This window comes from Rattus norvegicus, chromosome 13 (genome assembly GCF_021556685.1).
Source record: "Rattus norvegicus strain SHRSP/BbbUtx chromosome 13, alternate assembly SHRSP_T2T, whole genome shotgun sequence".
NCBI classification, from domain to species: Eukaryota; Metazoa; Chordata; class Mammalia; order Rodentia; family Muridae; genus Rattus; species Rattus norvegicus.
In genome coordinates this window covers 15,795,828-15,813,584 of record NC_141546.1, presented here as the reverse complement: position 1 = coordinate 15,813,584, position 17,757 = coordinate 15,795,828, and positions in this window count along the sequence as shown.

Sequence of the window (17,757 nt, the reverse complement as noted above, 5' to 3'; positions counted from 1 at the left end):
AGAACAAAGGATAGAAGACAAGCAAAGAAACACCTGACTCAAAAAAAGTCATATAATATTCCCCACCCAGGTTTTGCCTCTGCTCATATGTTTTGTTTGTTTGCTTTTCCTTTAGTGGGTGTGAGAATTCAGCTTTCTGTCTACTGAAGTAACATAGCTACCCTCAGTGTGCAAATGTATATACTGTGCTATGCCATGGAGTGAGTGACTGTGAATGCTCTTCTTCCTCTTTAGTGCCATAGACCACTAGCCAGGACCAGTAGTCACTGAGCACATTTGTCACACTTTTTAAATTTCTTTTTGGTGCAAGGGTTTTTACCTTAAAAATTACACTTTTTCTTCAGGTTAAAACTATAGAAATTACTCTAATATAGTTTGATATATATGGAAACTGAATTGCTAAGCCTCAAAGTAGTTTTTATTTTTAAAATTTGCTTTTTCTCTTTTTCCTTATTCTCTTAAATCTTATTTCCCTTCTACTTTGGATACTTACTTTTACCTATGCTTTTTGAAGTATATGGGGATATGCCACATGCTTTTATCTTTATTTTCTTTCACATGGGAGTATTGTGATTGATTTTTATGACATAAATTTTGAGGTGTCAGTTATTTTTACTTAGCACTTGGGAATGTTGACTCTCCAGTAGGCTCAGGGACAAATGCATTGTATCAGATTGACTTTTTTCTGTGTGTGCTATATTATACCAAAGTTTGTCTTTGATGTTAGAAATTTGATTGTAATGTATGTCACATTGGGCTTTTTTGTCAATTCCTGGTTTGATTTTGCTCAGGTTTTTTGATGTATATTTTACTGTATTTCAAGAGCTTTGTGTCATTATCTGTGGGAAGCTTACTGTAGTTATATGTTTAAGCATGTGTGTGTGTGTGTGTGTGTGTGTGAATATGCTGTGGTAAGGAGGACACATGTCTGTAGGCAATCATAGAGATCAAAAGCAGAGAGTCATAGCTATTGACAGCTGCAAAATCTGTCTCATCTGATATTGGTGCTTGAAACTAGGCATAACAGTTTCTCTATAAAAGCCATACACATTCAAGCACTGAGCCAATTCTGCAGCCTCTATCTGGATACTTCTATAGCTAGTGACTTTCATATTTTATTTCTGAACAGCACCATCATTTTTAGTATAGCTTACCGAGCAGCTTTAGTTTACCTGTTCAAACTAAATAATTTCAAACCTCATCATATATTTGGCATGTTATGTTCAACTGGTGGTATATATTCATCAGTACTCTGTCCTATAGTTTTCATTGTTTCCACATGCATCTATTAGTTTTAACTTGAATCCCCCCCCTCTCCCTCTCCCTCTCCCTCTCCCTCTCCCTCTCCCTCTCCCTCTCCCTCTCCCTCTCCCTCTCTCTCTCTCTCTCTCTCTCTCTCTCTCTCTCTCTCTCTCTCTCTCTCTCTGTGTTATGTATATTCAGGAGCATTCACCTTTGTGTTTGTATTGAGGACAGAGAAGGATGTGTGTGCTCTATTGTGTTCAGTCTTCTTGTCTTGAGACAAAGATTCTCACTGAACTTGAATGTAGACTTACCAGCATGTTCCAGTGATCTTTGTTTCCACTGCAAGTAGCCCTTGGATGACAAGCATATAATCAGACCCAGCTTTTTATGTGGATATTGGATGCTCAACCCATTGTATTTTGGATTTCTAAAACTTTTATTTGATTTTTTTATATCTTTCATTTTCTTATTAAGATTTTGTATTTATTACTAAGACATTCTGTTCTTTTACTTATCTGCTATGTTTGATTCTTGAGACAATGTTCCTCATAAAGTTTGTTCTTAAATTTGTCCGATGATTCTAACATTTTCATTATTTCATAGTATACTACCAATGACTGTCTCATTTACATTCAAGTTACATTTTATAACTTGTTGAAGTTATAAAACAAGAGATAATTTTTTAAAGGAAAAACTGATGTTTTAGTCATTACGTTTTGTAAATCATATTTAAACCTGCCATTTAAAATATATTCCTTTAACTCAGTCTACAAAGGGTATGGGGAAGTTTAACCTCAATAGATAGAAATTCAGATTTCTCTAGCCTTCTTCAAAGCTGGGAGTTGAAATACTACTTGTTGTTACTTGTACAGAAAAGTACAAATTATGCAGAATAGTTGACTGATAAAGTCTGCCAAGACAGGGTGATCAGCCCTTAAAAATCTGCATTTCAAGAGTCTGTCAGTTGATTTTGGGCCAGAAGGCTGAAGACTTGTGCTCACATGTTGCTAACAGGAGACTGTGCTAGTGGAGATTTGTCTCTACAACCTCTTAGTTCTGGAAGCCCTGTTAGGCTTTCTTTGTGTATAGATATTTGGTCATTATCAGATTTCTGACGGATTGAAACTGATTATAGTCTCATAGCCTATCATATTATTTAATTCTGAATATATATATATATATATATATATATATATTTTATTGCATAGTTATCAGATAGTATACAAACTAGCAAAGATATAATATAGATTTTAAGGCTTTCTTAAGCTGGGATGGATAACTATATGTTCTGATGGACTGGGTGTTGAGTATATCATATGTTTTATAAATTGTAGAATGATAATAATTGTACTCATTTTATACATAGTAAAAAGTCTTTTTAACTAGACAAAAGGGGGGAAATCTTGCGGTTTGCCCTGGAATTATCTGTATTTTGATGCTAATTCCACTGCCTCAAGGACAGCTGCCAAGTCACCTACTCAGGAATCAGGAGACTTCACCAGAAACTTCTCCCCATTGAATTTGTAAAATACAGGTGAGGGGAAGTTACAGGATAGAAGGAGGCCTGTCATTGGAGGAGAAGGAAGGATGGGTAGGAGAGAAGTTTGTAGGAAGAGGAGGAGAATGGAATGGAAAGGAGAGGGGAGGGAGAGAGAGAGAAGCCATGGCAGGACAATGGAGGCTGACATAAAGATTCCACTCTATATTTACACATTGTTATTAATATTCTCAAGGGATGGATGGATATTCTCAAGGGATTTTCTTTGTGAGTGTAATTTTTTTTGACATACGGAGAGGAAAATGATTATTTCGTCATTGGATAAAGTCCCACTCTTTATGTATGCATGAACTTGAAAAGATATTTTTAATGAATATGAGAGTTTAGATATACAAATATAGTAACATCAATAAACTGTATGATTTCCAAACACACAGACCTCAATATCATCTCCAGAACCCACAAAAGAAAAAGAACAAACAAATAACAACAACAAAAATGCAAAATCAGCTATAAACAAAACAGCCAAAGAATAGATATCTGTCTGAAAACTCAGGTATCTTGTTGCTCATCCTGGAGGGTGGGACTCTGAAACCCTGATTAAGAAAGTGCAGGACGTAGAACTGAGATCCTCATAGGTAAAAATTTTGACTTCTATAACCATCTCTCCCCTTTTATGCCCTTCCTTCCACCACCCCCCTTTCTTCTCCCTCATTCCCCCTTCCCTGTTCCTTACTGTTGTTTCTAACTATCCTCTGAGTTTCTTTATTTTTCTCTCTTCCAATCCATTTTCTCTGTTATCTTCTCCTTTTCTCTGTGAGTAAAAGTTCACCTAACTCAACCAAAATGAGCTTCTTCCTAAAACATACCAAATCAAGCACAAGGATTAAGGGTGGCCTAGGGGTGAAAAACATACTATAAATCTAAAAGGGCTTTCTCTTCTCACGCACATGTAATAATTAGACTAACAGAAATAGTTAAGACTGAATTAATCATGTGTAGTTCAAAAATGTCTTTTTATTGCTTCACTATAGAATTATCAGAAAATGGGAGTAGGATTTTTGTATCCAGTAGTATTTACCACAGTCTAATCCAACTGTAGAGTGGCTTACTTGTTTCTGGACATAGAGCTCTCATACTGTGGTTCCCATAGGAATAGGCTATATTTCAAACTTTGCACATTAGGAGAGGAGGGGTTACAGAAATGTCTCCAGAATCACACTTTCCAAAATGACAGAGCTAAGAATTCATTTAGAATTTGTATTGCTTCAATATCATAATTCTAAAATATAATGGGATTTTGTTTTTAAAGTCTTTTATTGAACAATAAAGAACTAATGGGTAGTAGCTGGGCATCTGTTGGCACAGGATTCCCTGGCAAGAAATGTAGAGGAGAGAAGGGACAGAATCACCTTGACAGAGAAGCAGAATAATCAGACTTAAAGCCCTGCCAACATGTAAGAATCTGGGAAAATGTCTCCAAAGACCACTCCTCTGATACTCCTCTGGGGTATCAGAAATAAAATATAGATTCAGCAAGTAGTGCAAATATGTGAATGATTAAGGGAGGTTTAGAAGTGTCCAGTCGTTGAGTTAGTCAAGGAATATCAATATAGAGTGTGTGTGTGTGTGTGTGTGTGTGTGTGTGTGTGTGTTTTATTAATGAATCCTGAGCATTCGGGAAGGCACAGAACACACACAGCCAAGCAATCCTGAGCTCAGAGCAGATTAACTCTTTACCGCAACATCATATTCATTGGTGAGCTTTATGATTAATAATTCTTAAATACATTTTGAAGGTACTAGGTATATACTGCTACATGCTGCTTTAGGATAAGATGAGCTATTTCTGAATAGTCCTAGGTTGGCTAAAGCCTGGGAAAACATCTTGTGAGTGAGTGTGTGTGTGTGTGTGTGTGTGTGTGTGTGTGTGTGTGTGTGCTTGTGTTTGTGTGCTTGTGTGTGTATGTTTGTGTATATGTGTGTGTGTGTGTGTGCGTTTGTGTCTGTATATATGGGATTCATGTTGTCTATACTTGATTCGTGTGGATATGTTCACACTGAAACCACAAAAGGACATTTTGGTGGAGTTACATGTGGTTGTGAGCTATACCACATGAGTGCTAGCAAATGAGTTTGGGATTTCCAGAAGAAGAGCAAGTTCTCTACATCAATATGTTGCTCCCAGAGCCTCCAAATTGGATTTTTTAAACACAGAAATATAGCCTAGCTAGCCTTGAGTTCTGAATTTTCTTGTCTTATTTCTCTGAATCCTGGTTTATAGGTATGAATGCCTATGCTAACCTCACATTTTCTTATTTTTATCCTTGTATTGGTGATTCTCTGATTGTCTTTGTGTATTCATGTGTTGGACTGCAAGCATGTGTGTACCACAGTACATGTTTGGAGGTCATAGGACTATTGTATTTCATCCCTTGCTTCTGTCTTGTTTGAGACAAGATCTTCTTATCTATTTTGTATAATAGGCTAGCTGGCTCACAACATTCCAGGAATTTCCTCATTCCCTCTACCAATTTTGTTCTTAGAGTGCTAGCTATACTGACTGTACTGCCACATATGGATTTATGAGGCCTATGGAGATCTGAAATCAGGACATAATACACGCATGAACTTTAGCTATTTGGACATGTGCATAGTAGAAATTTCTATTTTTAAGTACAATCTAATATTCAAAGAGATGCTTAGAATGGAAGCTAGTGTTGTCCATATCTATTTGAGTATTAAGAATATTTCATAAAAAAGATAGAAAGTCCTTGGTTCATTTTATAACGAAGACTCTGAATGTTATATGAAACATTACATAATAGAAAAGAAAAATAAGCTCTGCTCTGCCTCCTTCCAAAATCTGAGTACTTCATGTGGCTTTTACTTGTCTTATGGGAAAACATGAGGCAGTAAGAATAAGACACTAAGGATGAATAAAACTCTAGTCTTCAAAAATAACTTTTATTGTAGTCATTTTTTTCCTCTCAACCAAAGACAGATTCAAGAGCTAGAGATTAAGTGGTTTTGGCCAAGGGGCTGTTGAACAAGGGGCTACTTGGTTGCAAAGCAAGGGAATTCCAGTTCTAGAGACGTCTTTATTATCTGTCATCAAAAAGAAAGAGTGTCTTAGATTTATGTATACTTTGGCTAGCCCTGTCTAAAAGGAAGTCCCCAAATATATATATTAGGTTAACCCTATCCTAAGGCTTTTAAGTAGGTCCAGAATCCAAGTGTAGTGTTTGGAAGATGGACCAATCTGACTTAATGAGGTGCACCCAGTGCCAAATCTCTTAACATAAATGTAAAAACCCTCAAATATAAGCAAGGTTGTAATATCTACAAAGACCCTGACTTCAAATTTGTTTTCTCTGTGTACATGAAATGCTTGACGCAGAGATGGGGTCAGCTTCTTCAAGTCTCTGTATTATCACCATTAGAATATTCTCTGTGTTTTAGGAGTCCTATGCCAATATAAGCATACTAACATGTGATTCTATTTCTTGCTCCTTGCCTTGAGGTATGTGGACCCTAATACACACCAGGCCTGAAAGAATGCAGTGAGTTCCATAGTGGATATATAAATAGGATCCCAGTCTGACAGTGAGTGCCAGGAGGATAGGGGGATGTCTCTTCCAAAGATTTCTATGTTTGAACTGTTTTGAAAATCAGCTCTCTCAGAAAAAAAATCATCTTGTGATCTTTATTACAGATTAACAGGGCTATATAACCATTGGAAAGTGGGATGGGGTTCTTCTATGGTGAAGTTTCATTGGATGAGGTTTAAGGTTCTGGGGATTCCTCGTTTGCACGAAGAGACTTCTAGGAATTTCAATTTGTAATATCACCAAGGGCATGTGATATTTCTTAGGTAGAGTGTTGAGATTGGATACCCAAAATAAGGGAGAAGAAGAAGCCCTGCTGGGAAAAGGAGTCTCAGTTGCATGCTGAGTTTAGAGGAGATAAACAGACTTGTTAGACTTTGACCCTATGTAACAGGGTTTCCCAGCACTATTCAAGCAATAAATATACTACTGTGATTTAAAGTAGGTATAATATTTTGGATCTAGATTATATTTTAGAAAACTTCTGAAGTTTGGGACTCACTGAGAGTACTATCAAGAAGTAATAGAATATAGAAGAAACAAAACTACATGCTTCTCAAATCCAATGGTTACTGTGATAAATAGAATGAGATAATTTGCAAAGTTGCAATTGTACTTTTGTAAAAGAGGAGCTTGTAAATAAGAGAGAAGAGATATCTTTACATTTTGACCATCTATAGAGAAATAAGGTAAAAGTGTCTTTTTATACTATTTTTTAATAATATTCTCTTAGTTACCTCCTGAACTATACTACAGACCAATAGTGGTGAAAACTCTATGGCATTGGTACAGAGACAGGGATCAATGCAATAGAGTGGAAGAGCCAGAAATGAACCCACACACCTACGGTCATTTGATCTTTGAAAAGAAGCTAAAACCTTCCGGTGGAAAAAAAGCATTTTCTACAAATGGCACTGGTTCAACTGGCAGTCAGAATGGAAAAAGAGTGCAAATTTACCCATCCCTATCTTCTTGTACAAAGCTCAAGTCCAAGTTGATCAAAGTCCTCCAAATAAAACTTATATACTCAAAGTAATAGAAGAGAAAATAGGGAAGAGACATGCGAAAATAGGCACAGGAAAAATTTTTCTGAACAGAACACCAATGGTTTATACTCTAAGATCAAGAATTGACAAATAGAATCTCATAAAATTGTAAAATTCATTACAGCAAAGGATACTGTCATTAGGACAAAATGGCAACTAACATATTGGGAAAAGATCCTTATTAATTGTACATCTGATAGAGAGGTAATATCTAATATATACAAAGAACTCACAAAGGTAGACTCCAGAGAATCAAGTAACCCTACTTAAACATTGTGTTCGCAGCAAAACAAAAATTCTCAAGTGAGGAATAATGAATGTCCAAGGAGCACCTAAACAAATATTCAAGATCTTTAGTCATCATGGAAATGAAAACCAAAATAAACTTGATTCAACCACACACTAATTAGAATGGCTAAGATAAAAAAGAAAACTCTGGTAACAACAAATGCTGGCAAGGATGTGGAGAAAGAGGAAAACGCTTCCATTTTTGGAGGGATTGCAAGCTAGTACAACCAGTCTGGAAATATATCTGGAGGATCCTTAGAAAATTGGATGCAGTACTACCGGAGGACCCAGCTATACCACTCCTAGGCATATATCCAAAGGAAGTTCTAACATTTAACAAGGACATTTGCTTCACTATGTTCATAGCTGCCTTATTTATAATAGCCAGCGGCTGAAAAGAACCCAGATCACCCTCAACAGAGAAATAGATACAGAAAATGAGTTACATCTACACAACAGAATACTACTCAGCTATTAAAGACAATGTCTTCATGAAATTCTTAAGCAAATGGATAGAACTTGAAAATATTATCCTGAATGATTTAACCCAATCACAAAATAACACACATGGCATGCACTCACTGATAAGTGGATATTAGCCCAAAAGCTCAGACTTCCCAAGATAAAATCTACAGACCACATGAAGCTCAAGAAGGAAGACCGAAGTACAGATGATTTAGTCATTATTAAAAGAAGGAACAAACATAGTCAAAGGGGGAGATGTGGAGACAAAGTTTGGAGCAGAGACTGAAGGAAAGGACATCCAGAAACTGCCCAACCTGGGGATGCAGCTCACACTCAGCCACCAAAACCAGACTCTATTTTGTATGCTAAGAAGTGCATGCTGACAGGAGCCTCATATAGCTATTTCCTGAGAGGTTTTGTCAGAGCATGGCAAATTCAGAGGCAGATGCTCATAACCAACCATTGAACTGAGAACAGGGTCTTGAATGGAGGAGTTAGAGAAAGGATTGAAGGAGCTGAAGGGGTTTGCCACCCCACAAATACAACAACATCAACCAAGCAGAGCTCCCAGAACTAAACCTCCATCCAAAGAATACACATGGACAGACCCATAGCTTCAGCAGCACATGTAGCAGAGGATAGCCTTATTGGACATCAGTGAGAGGAGACACCCTTGTTCCTGCCAAGGCTTAATGCCCCAGGGTAAAGGAATGTCAGCTCTGGGAGGTGAGAAGGGGTAGGTAGGTGCGGTATCACCCTCATGCAGCAGAGGGAGGGGGATAGTATAGGGAGTTTATAGATGAAAAACCAAGAAAGGGGATAACATTTGAAATGTAAGTAAAATATTCAATAAAATTTACATAAAATAAAATATTTAAATTATGCTTCTGACTCTATTTGAGCTTAGAGCATAGGCTTTCCCACAGCCCTCTGGACCCACAACCTGCCTGCAGAGAGGTGGTCTTCCAAGAGTGCTCTCACTCCTGAGTCCAATGGAGACATACCACCTTTGCTTCACTAACTGTCCAAATAGGGACCCACTAGGAGCACACAAAGCGCAGGAACCACAGAGCAGCCTGGGACAAGATTCTTCTGGTCTCACTCTGTACCCAGAGCTGAGACTGTCCCACAGCCCTCTGGACCTAAAGCCTCCCAGGAGATCACTGGTCTTCCAGGAGTGGTTTCAATTCCTAAGATCAGAGGCTCAGTCAGAGACAGCAAGACCATCTAACATCAGAAATAGCCAGATGGCTAGACACAAGAACAAAAACCAAAGCAACAGATACCAAGAGTACCTGCCATCATCAGAATGTGCTTCTCCCATCTCAGTAAGTACTGGATACACCAACAAACCAGAAAAAAAAACCAAAAAATAAAAAACAAGACTTGAATTTAAAATCACATCTCATGATTATGATAGAGGATTTTAAGAAGGACATAAAAGAAATACATTTAAAGAAATACAAAAGAACACAGGAAAAGAAGTAGAAGCTGTTAAAGAGGAATCACAAAAATCCTTTAAAGGGTTACAGAAAAACACAACTAAACAGGTGAAAGAATTGAACAAAACCATCTAGGATCTAGAAATGAAAGTAGAAACAATAAAACAATCACAAAGGGAGACAACCCTGGAGATAAGGAAAATCCTAGGAAAGAGAGCAGGAGTCAGAGATGGAAGCATGCATCATCAACAGAATACAAGAGATAGAAGAGAGAATCTCAGGGGTAGAAGATACCATAGAAAACTTTGACACAATAATCAAAGAAAATGCAAAATGCAAAAAAGCTCTTTACATAAAACATAAAGAAAATCTAGAACACAATGAGAAGAACAAAAGTAAGGATAATTGGTATAGAAAACATCAAAGATTCCCAAATTAAACCCCAGTAAATATCATAAAAAATATAATAGAGATCTTCCCTAACCTAAAGAAAGAGATTCCCATAAACATTTAAGAAACCTACAGAACTACAAATAGATTGGACCACAAAAGAAATTCCTCCAGTCACATAATAGTCAAAATACCAAATGCACTAAACAAAGAGAGAATACAAAAAGCAGTAAGGAATAAAAGGTCAAGTGACATACAAAAGCAGACCTATCAGAATTACAGCACAATTCTCAGCAGACTCTATAAAAGCCAGAAGATCCTGGGCGGATGTCATACAGACCCTATGAGAACACAAAGGCTAGCCCAAGATACTATACCCAGCAACACTCTCAATTAACATAGATGGAGAAATCAAGATATTCCATGAAAAAAAGAAACAAATTTACACAGTATCTTTCCACAAATCCAGCCCTACAAAGAATAATAAAGGTTAAACTCCAAAATGAAGAGGGAAACTACACACTAGAAAAACAAGAAATTAATCTTCTTTCATCAAACCTGAAAGAATGTTTCCACACAAACATAATTCCACTTCTACTGACAAATTTCAGAGGAATAACAGTCACTGTTCTGTAATACCTCTTAACATCAATGGACTCAATCTCCCACCCCCCCCCCAAATAAGATGTAAACCAGGAGAATGGATACATCAACAGGACCATGCATTTTGCTGCAAATAGCAAAGTTTAGAGCAGCAACTCAAGGAATATCCATTCAGAGCCTGACACACATGTTAGCCATATATATACAGCCACCAAAACTAGATAAGATTGATGAAGGTAAAAAATGCATACAGAAAGGGACTGGATATAGATCTCTCCTGAGATACACATCCAGAGCATTTCCGATACAGAGGTCAATGCTAGCAGTGAACCACAGAACTGAGAATAGGACCCCCTTGGGGGGGAATTACAGGAAGTATTGAAAGAGTTGAAGGAGCTTGCAATCCCATAAAAACAACAATGCCAACCAACCAGAGTTTTCAGGGACTAAACCACTACCGAAAGACTATATATGGACTGAGCCAGGGCTCCAACTGCATATGTAGCAGAGAAGAGCCTTGTTGGGACACCAGTGGAAGGGAAAGCCCTTGTTCTTGCCAAGGTTGGACTCCAGTGCAGGGGAATATGGGGGAGGGCAATAAGGGGGATGTATGTGGGGAATACCTGTATGGGGGAGGGGGAGGGGAGGAATGGGGAGGCTTATGGACAGTAAACCTGGAAGGAGAGTAAGCTTTGAAATGTAAGTAAAGGAATATATAATAACAAATAAAAAAAAAGTACCTAAGTGACAGAGACAGACACTATAGCAGAGGAAGAGGCTAGAAAAACATTTTCCAAGCAAATAATTCCAAGAATCAAGCTGCGGTATCCATTAATGGAATAAAATTAACTTTCAACCAGTAAGTTCTGAAAAAAGATACGGAAGGTCATTTCAAACTCATAAAAGGAAAAAGGTGAACTCCCAATTCTGAACATTTATATTTCAAATGTAAGGGCACACACATTCATAAAAGAAATTTTACTAAAGTTCAAAGCATGCACTGCATCACATACAATAATACTGGAAGACTTCAACAGTCCACTCTCATCAATGGACAGAGATCATGAAAATAGAAACAAAACAGAGACAAAGAGAAACTAACAGAAGTGATGAATCACATGGATTTCACTGATATCTTTAAAACATTTCTTCCTACAACAGAAGAATATACCTTCTTCCCCATCTTCTCTATACTTGACCATTTAATCAATCACAAAATAGTCTTTCACAGATATAAAAAGATTGACCTAATCCCATGCATTCTATCAGATAACCATTTTACTAAGTCTGGTCTTCAATAATAGCAAAAACAACAGAAAGTCATCATAAACACGGAAGCTGAATAATGATCTACTCAATGACAACTTGGTCAAGGAAGAAATAAAGAAAGTAATAAAAGACTTTTTAGAATTTAATGAAAATGAAGGCACAACATACCCAAACTTATGGGACACAATGAAAGTAGTGCTAAGAGCAAAATTTATTAGTTTGAATGCATCCAAAAAGAAACTAGAGAGAGCATACAGTAACACGTTAACAGCACACCTGAAATCTTTAGAACCTAAAGAAGCAAAAATACACAAGAGGAATATACAACAGGAATTCATCAAACTCGGAGCTGAAATCAACCAAGTAGAAACAGAAAGAATTAAAGAAAGTATCAACATATCCTGGAGCTGTTTTGGGTTTTTTGTTTGTTTGTTTGTTTGTTTGTTTCTTTTTGTGTTTTTTTTTTGAGAAAATCAGCAAGATAGGTAAAACTTTAGCTAGACTAAACAGAGGGTACAGAGACAGTATCCAAACTAACAAAATCAGAAATGAAATGGGAGACATAACAGCAGAAAATGAGGAAATTCAAAAAGATATCAGATCCTACCTCAAAAATCTATACTAAACAAAACTGGAATATCTAAAGGAAATGGACAATTTTCACAACAGATACCAGGTACCAACTTAAAATCATGATGAGATAAATCATATTAACTGTCCCATGAGCCATAAAGAAAAGCAGTCATTAAAAGCACCGCAAACAAACAAAGAAATAATTAAAAAAAAAAAAAAGCTCAGAGTCAGAGTCAGATGGGTTTAGTGCAGAATTCTATCAGACCTTCAGAGAAGACCTAGTATCATTACTGTCCAAACTATTACACAAAATAAAAAGTAAAGGGACACTACACATTTCATTCTTTAAAGCCATAATCATGCTTATAACTAAACTACTCAAAGACCCTTCAAAGAAAGAGAACTTCAGACTAATTTCCCATATGAGTATTGAATCAAAAATACTCAATAAAAGTCTAGCAAACTGAATACAAAAACACATCAAAACTATCATTCACCATAATCAAATAGGCTTCATCCCAGAGATGCAGGGATGGTTCAAGATATGGAAATCCCTCAATGTACTCCACTATAAAACAGACTCAAAGGAAATATCCCACATGATCATCTCATTAGATGCTGAGAAAGCATTTGACAAAATTCAACACCTCTTCTTGGTAAAAGACTTGGAAACATCAAGAATTCCAGGCACATACCTAAGCAGAATAAAAGCAATATATAGTAAACAAGTAGTCAGCAACAAACTAAATGGAGAGACACTTGAAGCAATCCCACTAAAATCAGGGGCTAGACAAGGCTGCTCACTCTCTTCCTATCTATTCAACACAGTACTTAAAGTCCTAGCCAGAAGATCTAGACAACAAAAAGATGTTAAAGGGAAACAAATTGGAAAGGAAGAAGTCAAAATATCACTATTTGCAGATGATATGGTAGTATACCTCTAAACTTGATAAACAACTTCAGCAAGGGGGCTAGAAACAAAATTAACCCAAAGAAATCTGTAGTCTTTCTCTACTCAAAGGATAGGCTAAGAAAGAAATTAGGGAAAGGATCCCTTTTACAATAGTCACAGATCATCTAAAATACCTTGGCATAACTCTAACCAAGCAGGTGAAAGATGTGTATGAGAAGAACTTCAAGTCTCTGAAGAAAAACATCTAAGATCTCAGAAAAGGGATCTCCTATGCTCATGGACTGGCAGGACTAATACAGTAAAGTGGCAATCTTGTCAAAGTAATCTATAGATTCAACGCAATTCTCATCAAAATTCAACTCAATTCTTCAGAGACTTAAAAAGAGCGATTTGCAAATCATTTGGATTAGCGAAAACCCAGGATAGCAAAAACAATTCTCTACAATAAAAGAACTTCTGAGGGAATCACCATCCCTGAACTCAGGCTGCATTACATATAAATAGTGATAAAAACTGCATGGTATTGGTACAGAGACAGGCAGGGAAATCAATGTAATAGAATTGAATACCCAGAAATGAACCCATTCACCTATGGTTCTTGATCTTTGACAAAGGGGATAAAGTGGAAAAAAGGTAACATTTTCAATAAATGGTGCTGGTTCAACTGGAGGTCAGCATGTAGAACACAAATCGACCCATTCTTATCTGCTTGTACAAAGCTCAAGTCCAAGTACATCAAAGTTTTCCACATAAAATTTATATACTGAAAGGAATAGATGAAAATGTAGTGAAGAACCTTGAACAAATAGACATTGTGGAAAATTTCCTGAACAGAACACCAATGGCTTATACTCTAAGATCAAGAATTGAGAAATGAGACCTTATAAAATTACAAAGCTTCTGTAAGGCAAAGTACACTGACAATAGGATATAACAGCAACCAACAGATTAGGATAAGATTTTTACCAATATTACATCAGATGGAGTTCTTATATCTAATATGCACAAAGAACAGAAGTAGTTAGATGCTAGAGAACCAAATAACCCTATTAAAATGGGGTACAGAGCTAAACAATAATTCTCAATTGAGGAATAATGAATGGACAAGAAGCAGCTCAAGAAATGTTCAACATCCTTAGTCATCAGGGAAATACAAATCAAAACAACCCTGGATTCTATCTCACACCATTCAGAATGGCTAATTTAAAAATCTCAGAGGACAGCAGACGCTCCACTATTTTTGATGGGATTGGAAGCTGGGCATATATCCAAAAGATGTTTCAATATATGATAAGGTTGCATGATCCACTATGTTCATAGCAGCCTTATTTATAATAACCAGAAACTGGAAACAAACCAGATGCCCTTCAACAGAGGAATGAATACAGAAAACATGGTACACTTACACAATGAAGTACTAGTCAGCTATTAAAAACAGGTATTACATGAAATTCTTAGGCAAATTGATGTAACTAGAAAATATCATCCTGCGTTAAGTAACCCAGTCACAAAAGAACACACATGGTATGTACTTACTAATAAGTGGATATTAGCCCAAGAGCTGGGAATACCCAAGAAACAATTCACAGACCACAGGAAGCTCAAGAAGTAGTACCAAAATTTAGATGCTTCAGTCCTTAGAAGGGGAAACCAAATACTCATGAGAGGAAATACGCAGACAAAGTGTGGAGCAGGTCATCCACTAAAGGTCATGAAGAGTATGCACTACCTAGGTATTCATCCCTTATGCAGCCACCAACCCAGTCACTTTTGCTGATAATAAGAAGTGCTTGCTGACAGGAACATGATATGGATAACTCCTGAGAGGCTCTCCCAGAGCTTTACTAATATGGATGAGGATGATTGCAGTCAACCATTGGACTGAGCATGGCGACCCCTGTAGAGGAGTTAGACAAAGGACTGAAGGAGATGAAGTGGTTTGCAATCCCATAGGAAGAACAACAATATCAACGAACCAGATCCTCCAGTGCTCCTGAACCACCAAACAAAGAGTACACATGGAGGGACCCAGGTCTCCAGCCACATATGTAGCAGAGGATGGCATTGTCTGGCATCAATAGGAGGAGAAGCCCTTGGTTCTGTGAATGCTCATTTTTCTAGTATAGGGGAATGTCAGGGTGTTGATATGGAAGTGGATGAGTAGGGGTGGAAGCATCTTCATAGAAGCATGGGGAGGTAGGAGCGGGCATGAGAGAGGGTGAGAAAGGGATAACTATTGAAGTGTAAATACCTAAAGTCTTCAAAAAATAAAAAAAATAAATTAATTAAATGATGAAAATTCTCTTTGTTGTGTATCATTAAAGCTTTTAATTCACAGTCGCCAAACAATTACTGCATGAAATTAACCATATAAATGATTCTGCCTGATATGAATTTTTAAAAAGAAAGAAGCCAGTAGTGATTTTTTTACTTAGATATTATAGAATATGCCAAACCTAAGAAGGAGTTGTAGTTAGTGGATGTAACTGGAGTTAAGAGGAAGGGTGATAGCTATGAAAAAAAGTATGGAATTGTTTACCCTACCTAATACTAGTGGCCACATAAATATATTCCACAGCTTTGCAGTTAACAGTGGCTTTCCTTACATTGCCTTCTTTTATATAAGCAATTGCAACTAGCCTCCATCTGTATACCAAGTAAATAGTATAAGTTTTGGAACTCTGTCCTCAGGTTCAGATAAATTATAACCAATGCCTTAGTGATTTAGCTAAAATCATGTTGAGATGCCATTAGTGAGATCGAATAAACACAGAGCTAAGTGCCCAGACCATCACAGTAAGCTGTCTCATTGAGCACAGAGTTCAACAGTCAGTAGACAGAACTGTTAAAAGACATCTCATGTTATAAGATGTTGAGAAATACATTTACAGGACTTTCAAGATGTCTAGTTTCAAAGCTGGATCTCTGATAAAACACTCTGAACAAAGGCATTTTATGGGGAGAGTGGTGTTTATTTCAGACTATTATTCATAGTCCATAATTGAGGGAAGTCAAGGCAATAACTCATTCAGGACCCTGAAGGAAAAATCATGGAAAGATGATATTCTCAGGCTTCTTTTATGACCAGGCTAAACATCCATGGAGTGGAACCCACCCACAAAGTAAATTGGATCCACCTCTGTCAATCAACAAACAAGTTATTTCTCACAGACATATAAGCCAACTTGATCACAGCAATCTCTCAACTGAGACTTCTTTTGTAGATGACTATAGACTGTGTCAAGTTGACCGTTAAAACTACCTATGGGATACAAGGCAGCAATCCCAAATTAGAAATATTTTCCAACCTAGTGCTCTCTGATATGTTCGTAGCTTTCACAGAATTTCTTAATTCATTTCTGTTTCTTTATGTTTACTCCAGATTGGATATGAGAAAGTTAAATTTTTATCATCATTAGTGAAGCAGAGTAATATAATGGCCATGTAAGCCCTCAATTTTCTTCTAGTTTCTGAGTTTACACTTCGATAGTTCCTTTATATAACTTCGTTTCTCCTTAGTTTAAGCTTTAGAAGCCTGTATTATGCACAGATGGAGACCGAGTTTGTGTTAAACTCGCTAGCAGATCCTGTATAGACTTTGAAGGTGAGATATAGAGGCACAGATTCAGGGAAGGCACAGATTCAGGGAAGGCACATGATAGAAGAGAGAAGGAAGTCTTCCCATTTCCTCTTCACAGTGAATAGAATTTCCATGAGAGATTAAAATACCTGGAGAGCAAATGTAAGAATAAAATGGATACTAAGAAGCAGAACTTGTCAGAGATGACTTGAATCTTAGGGGATCAAAATGGTCTCAGGCTTGACATAATTTTATTTATTTTTTTTCTTACAAATCTACTTTTATGTATTTACTCTCCATTAGTTTAAATCCGGGATGGTTACAGCATCACATGGATTCTGTGTCCAAGAGCTTTTGCAGGAAGGTTGCTTCGGAATTTGGCATGGACCATGCCACTCTTTCCATGGGCCTGAGTTACTTTTCCTCAGATGACTCTGGTTTTGTTTGGTTTGCCTCCAGGTGTCACTGTATTGTTTTTTGCTTTGTACACATAAGCACACCTCTTGCCTAAGTAGAACTCAGTTTCATCTCGGGCATAAACACCTTCAATTTTAAGAAGAGCTGTGTGCTCTCTTTGGTTCCGGAGGCCTCGCTTCTAGCCAGCCAAAAAGGCCTTGCGCCATAGCCTTCCAGACATACTTGTTTTTTAGAAGTCCTTTTCCCAGCAGGCCTCCAAAGGCACCAAGATGGCTGAAAATTGACATATGTTAGAATGAAGCAGTTAAAACTGGACATTTAAATTTAAGTCTGTCTTGCAAAAATAGGAAAGTCACATTCAACCTCAATTTTTCTGTCAGATACTAATGATAACAACACCAGAAGATCATCCTCTCATAC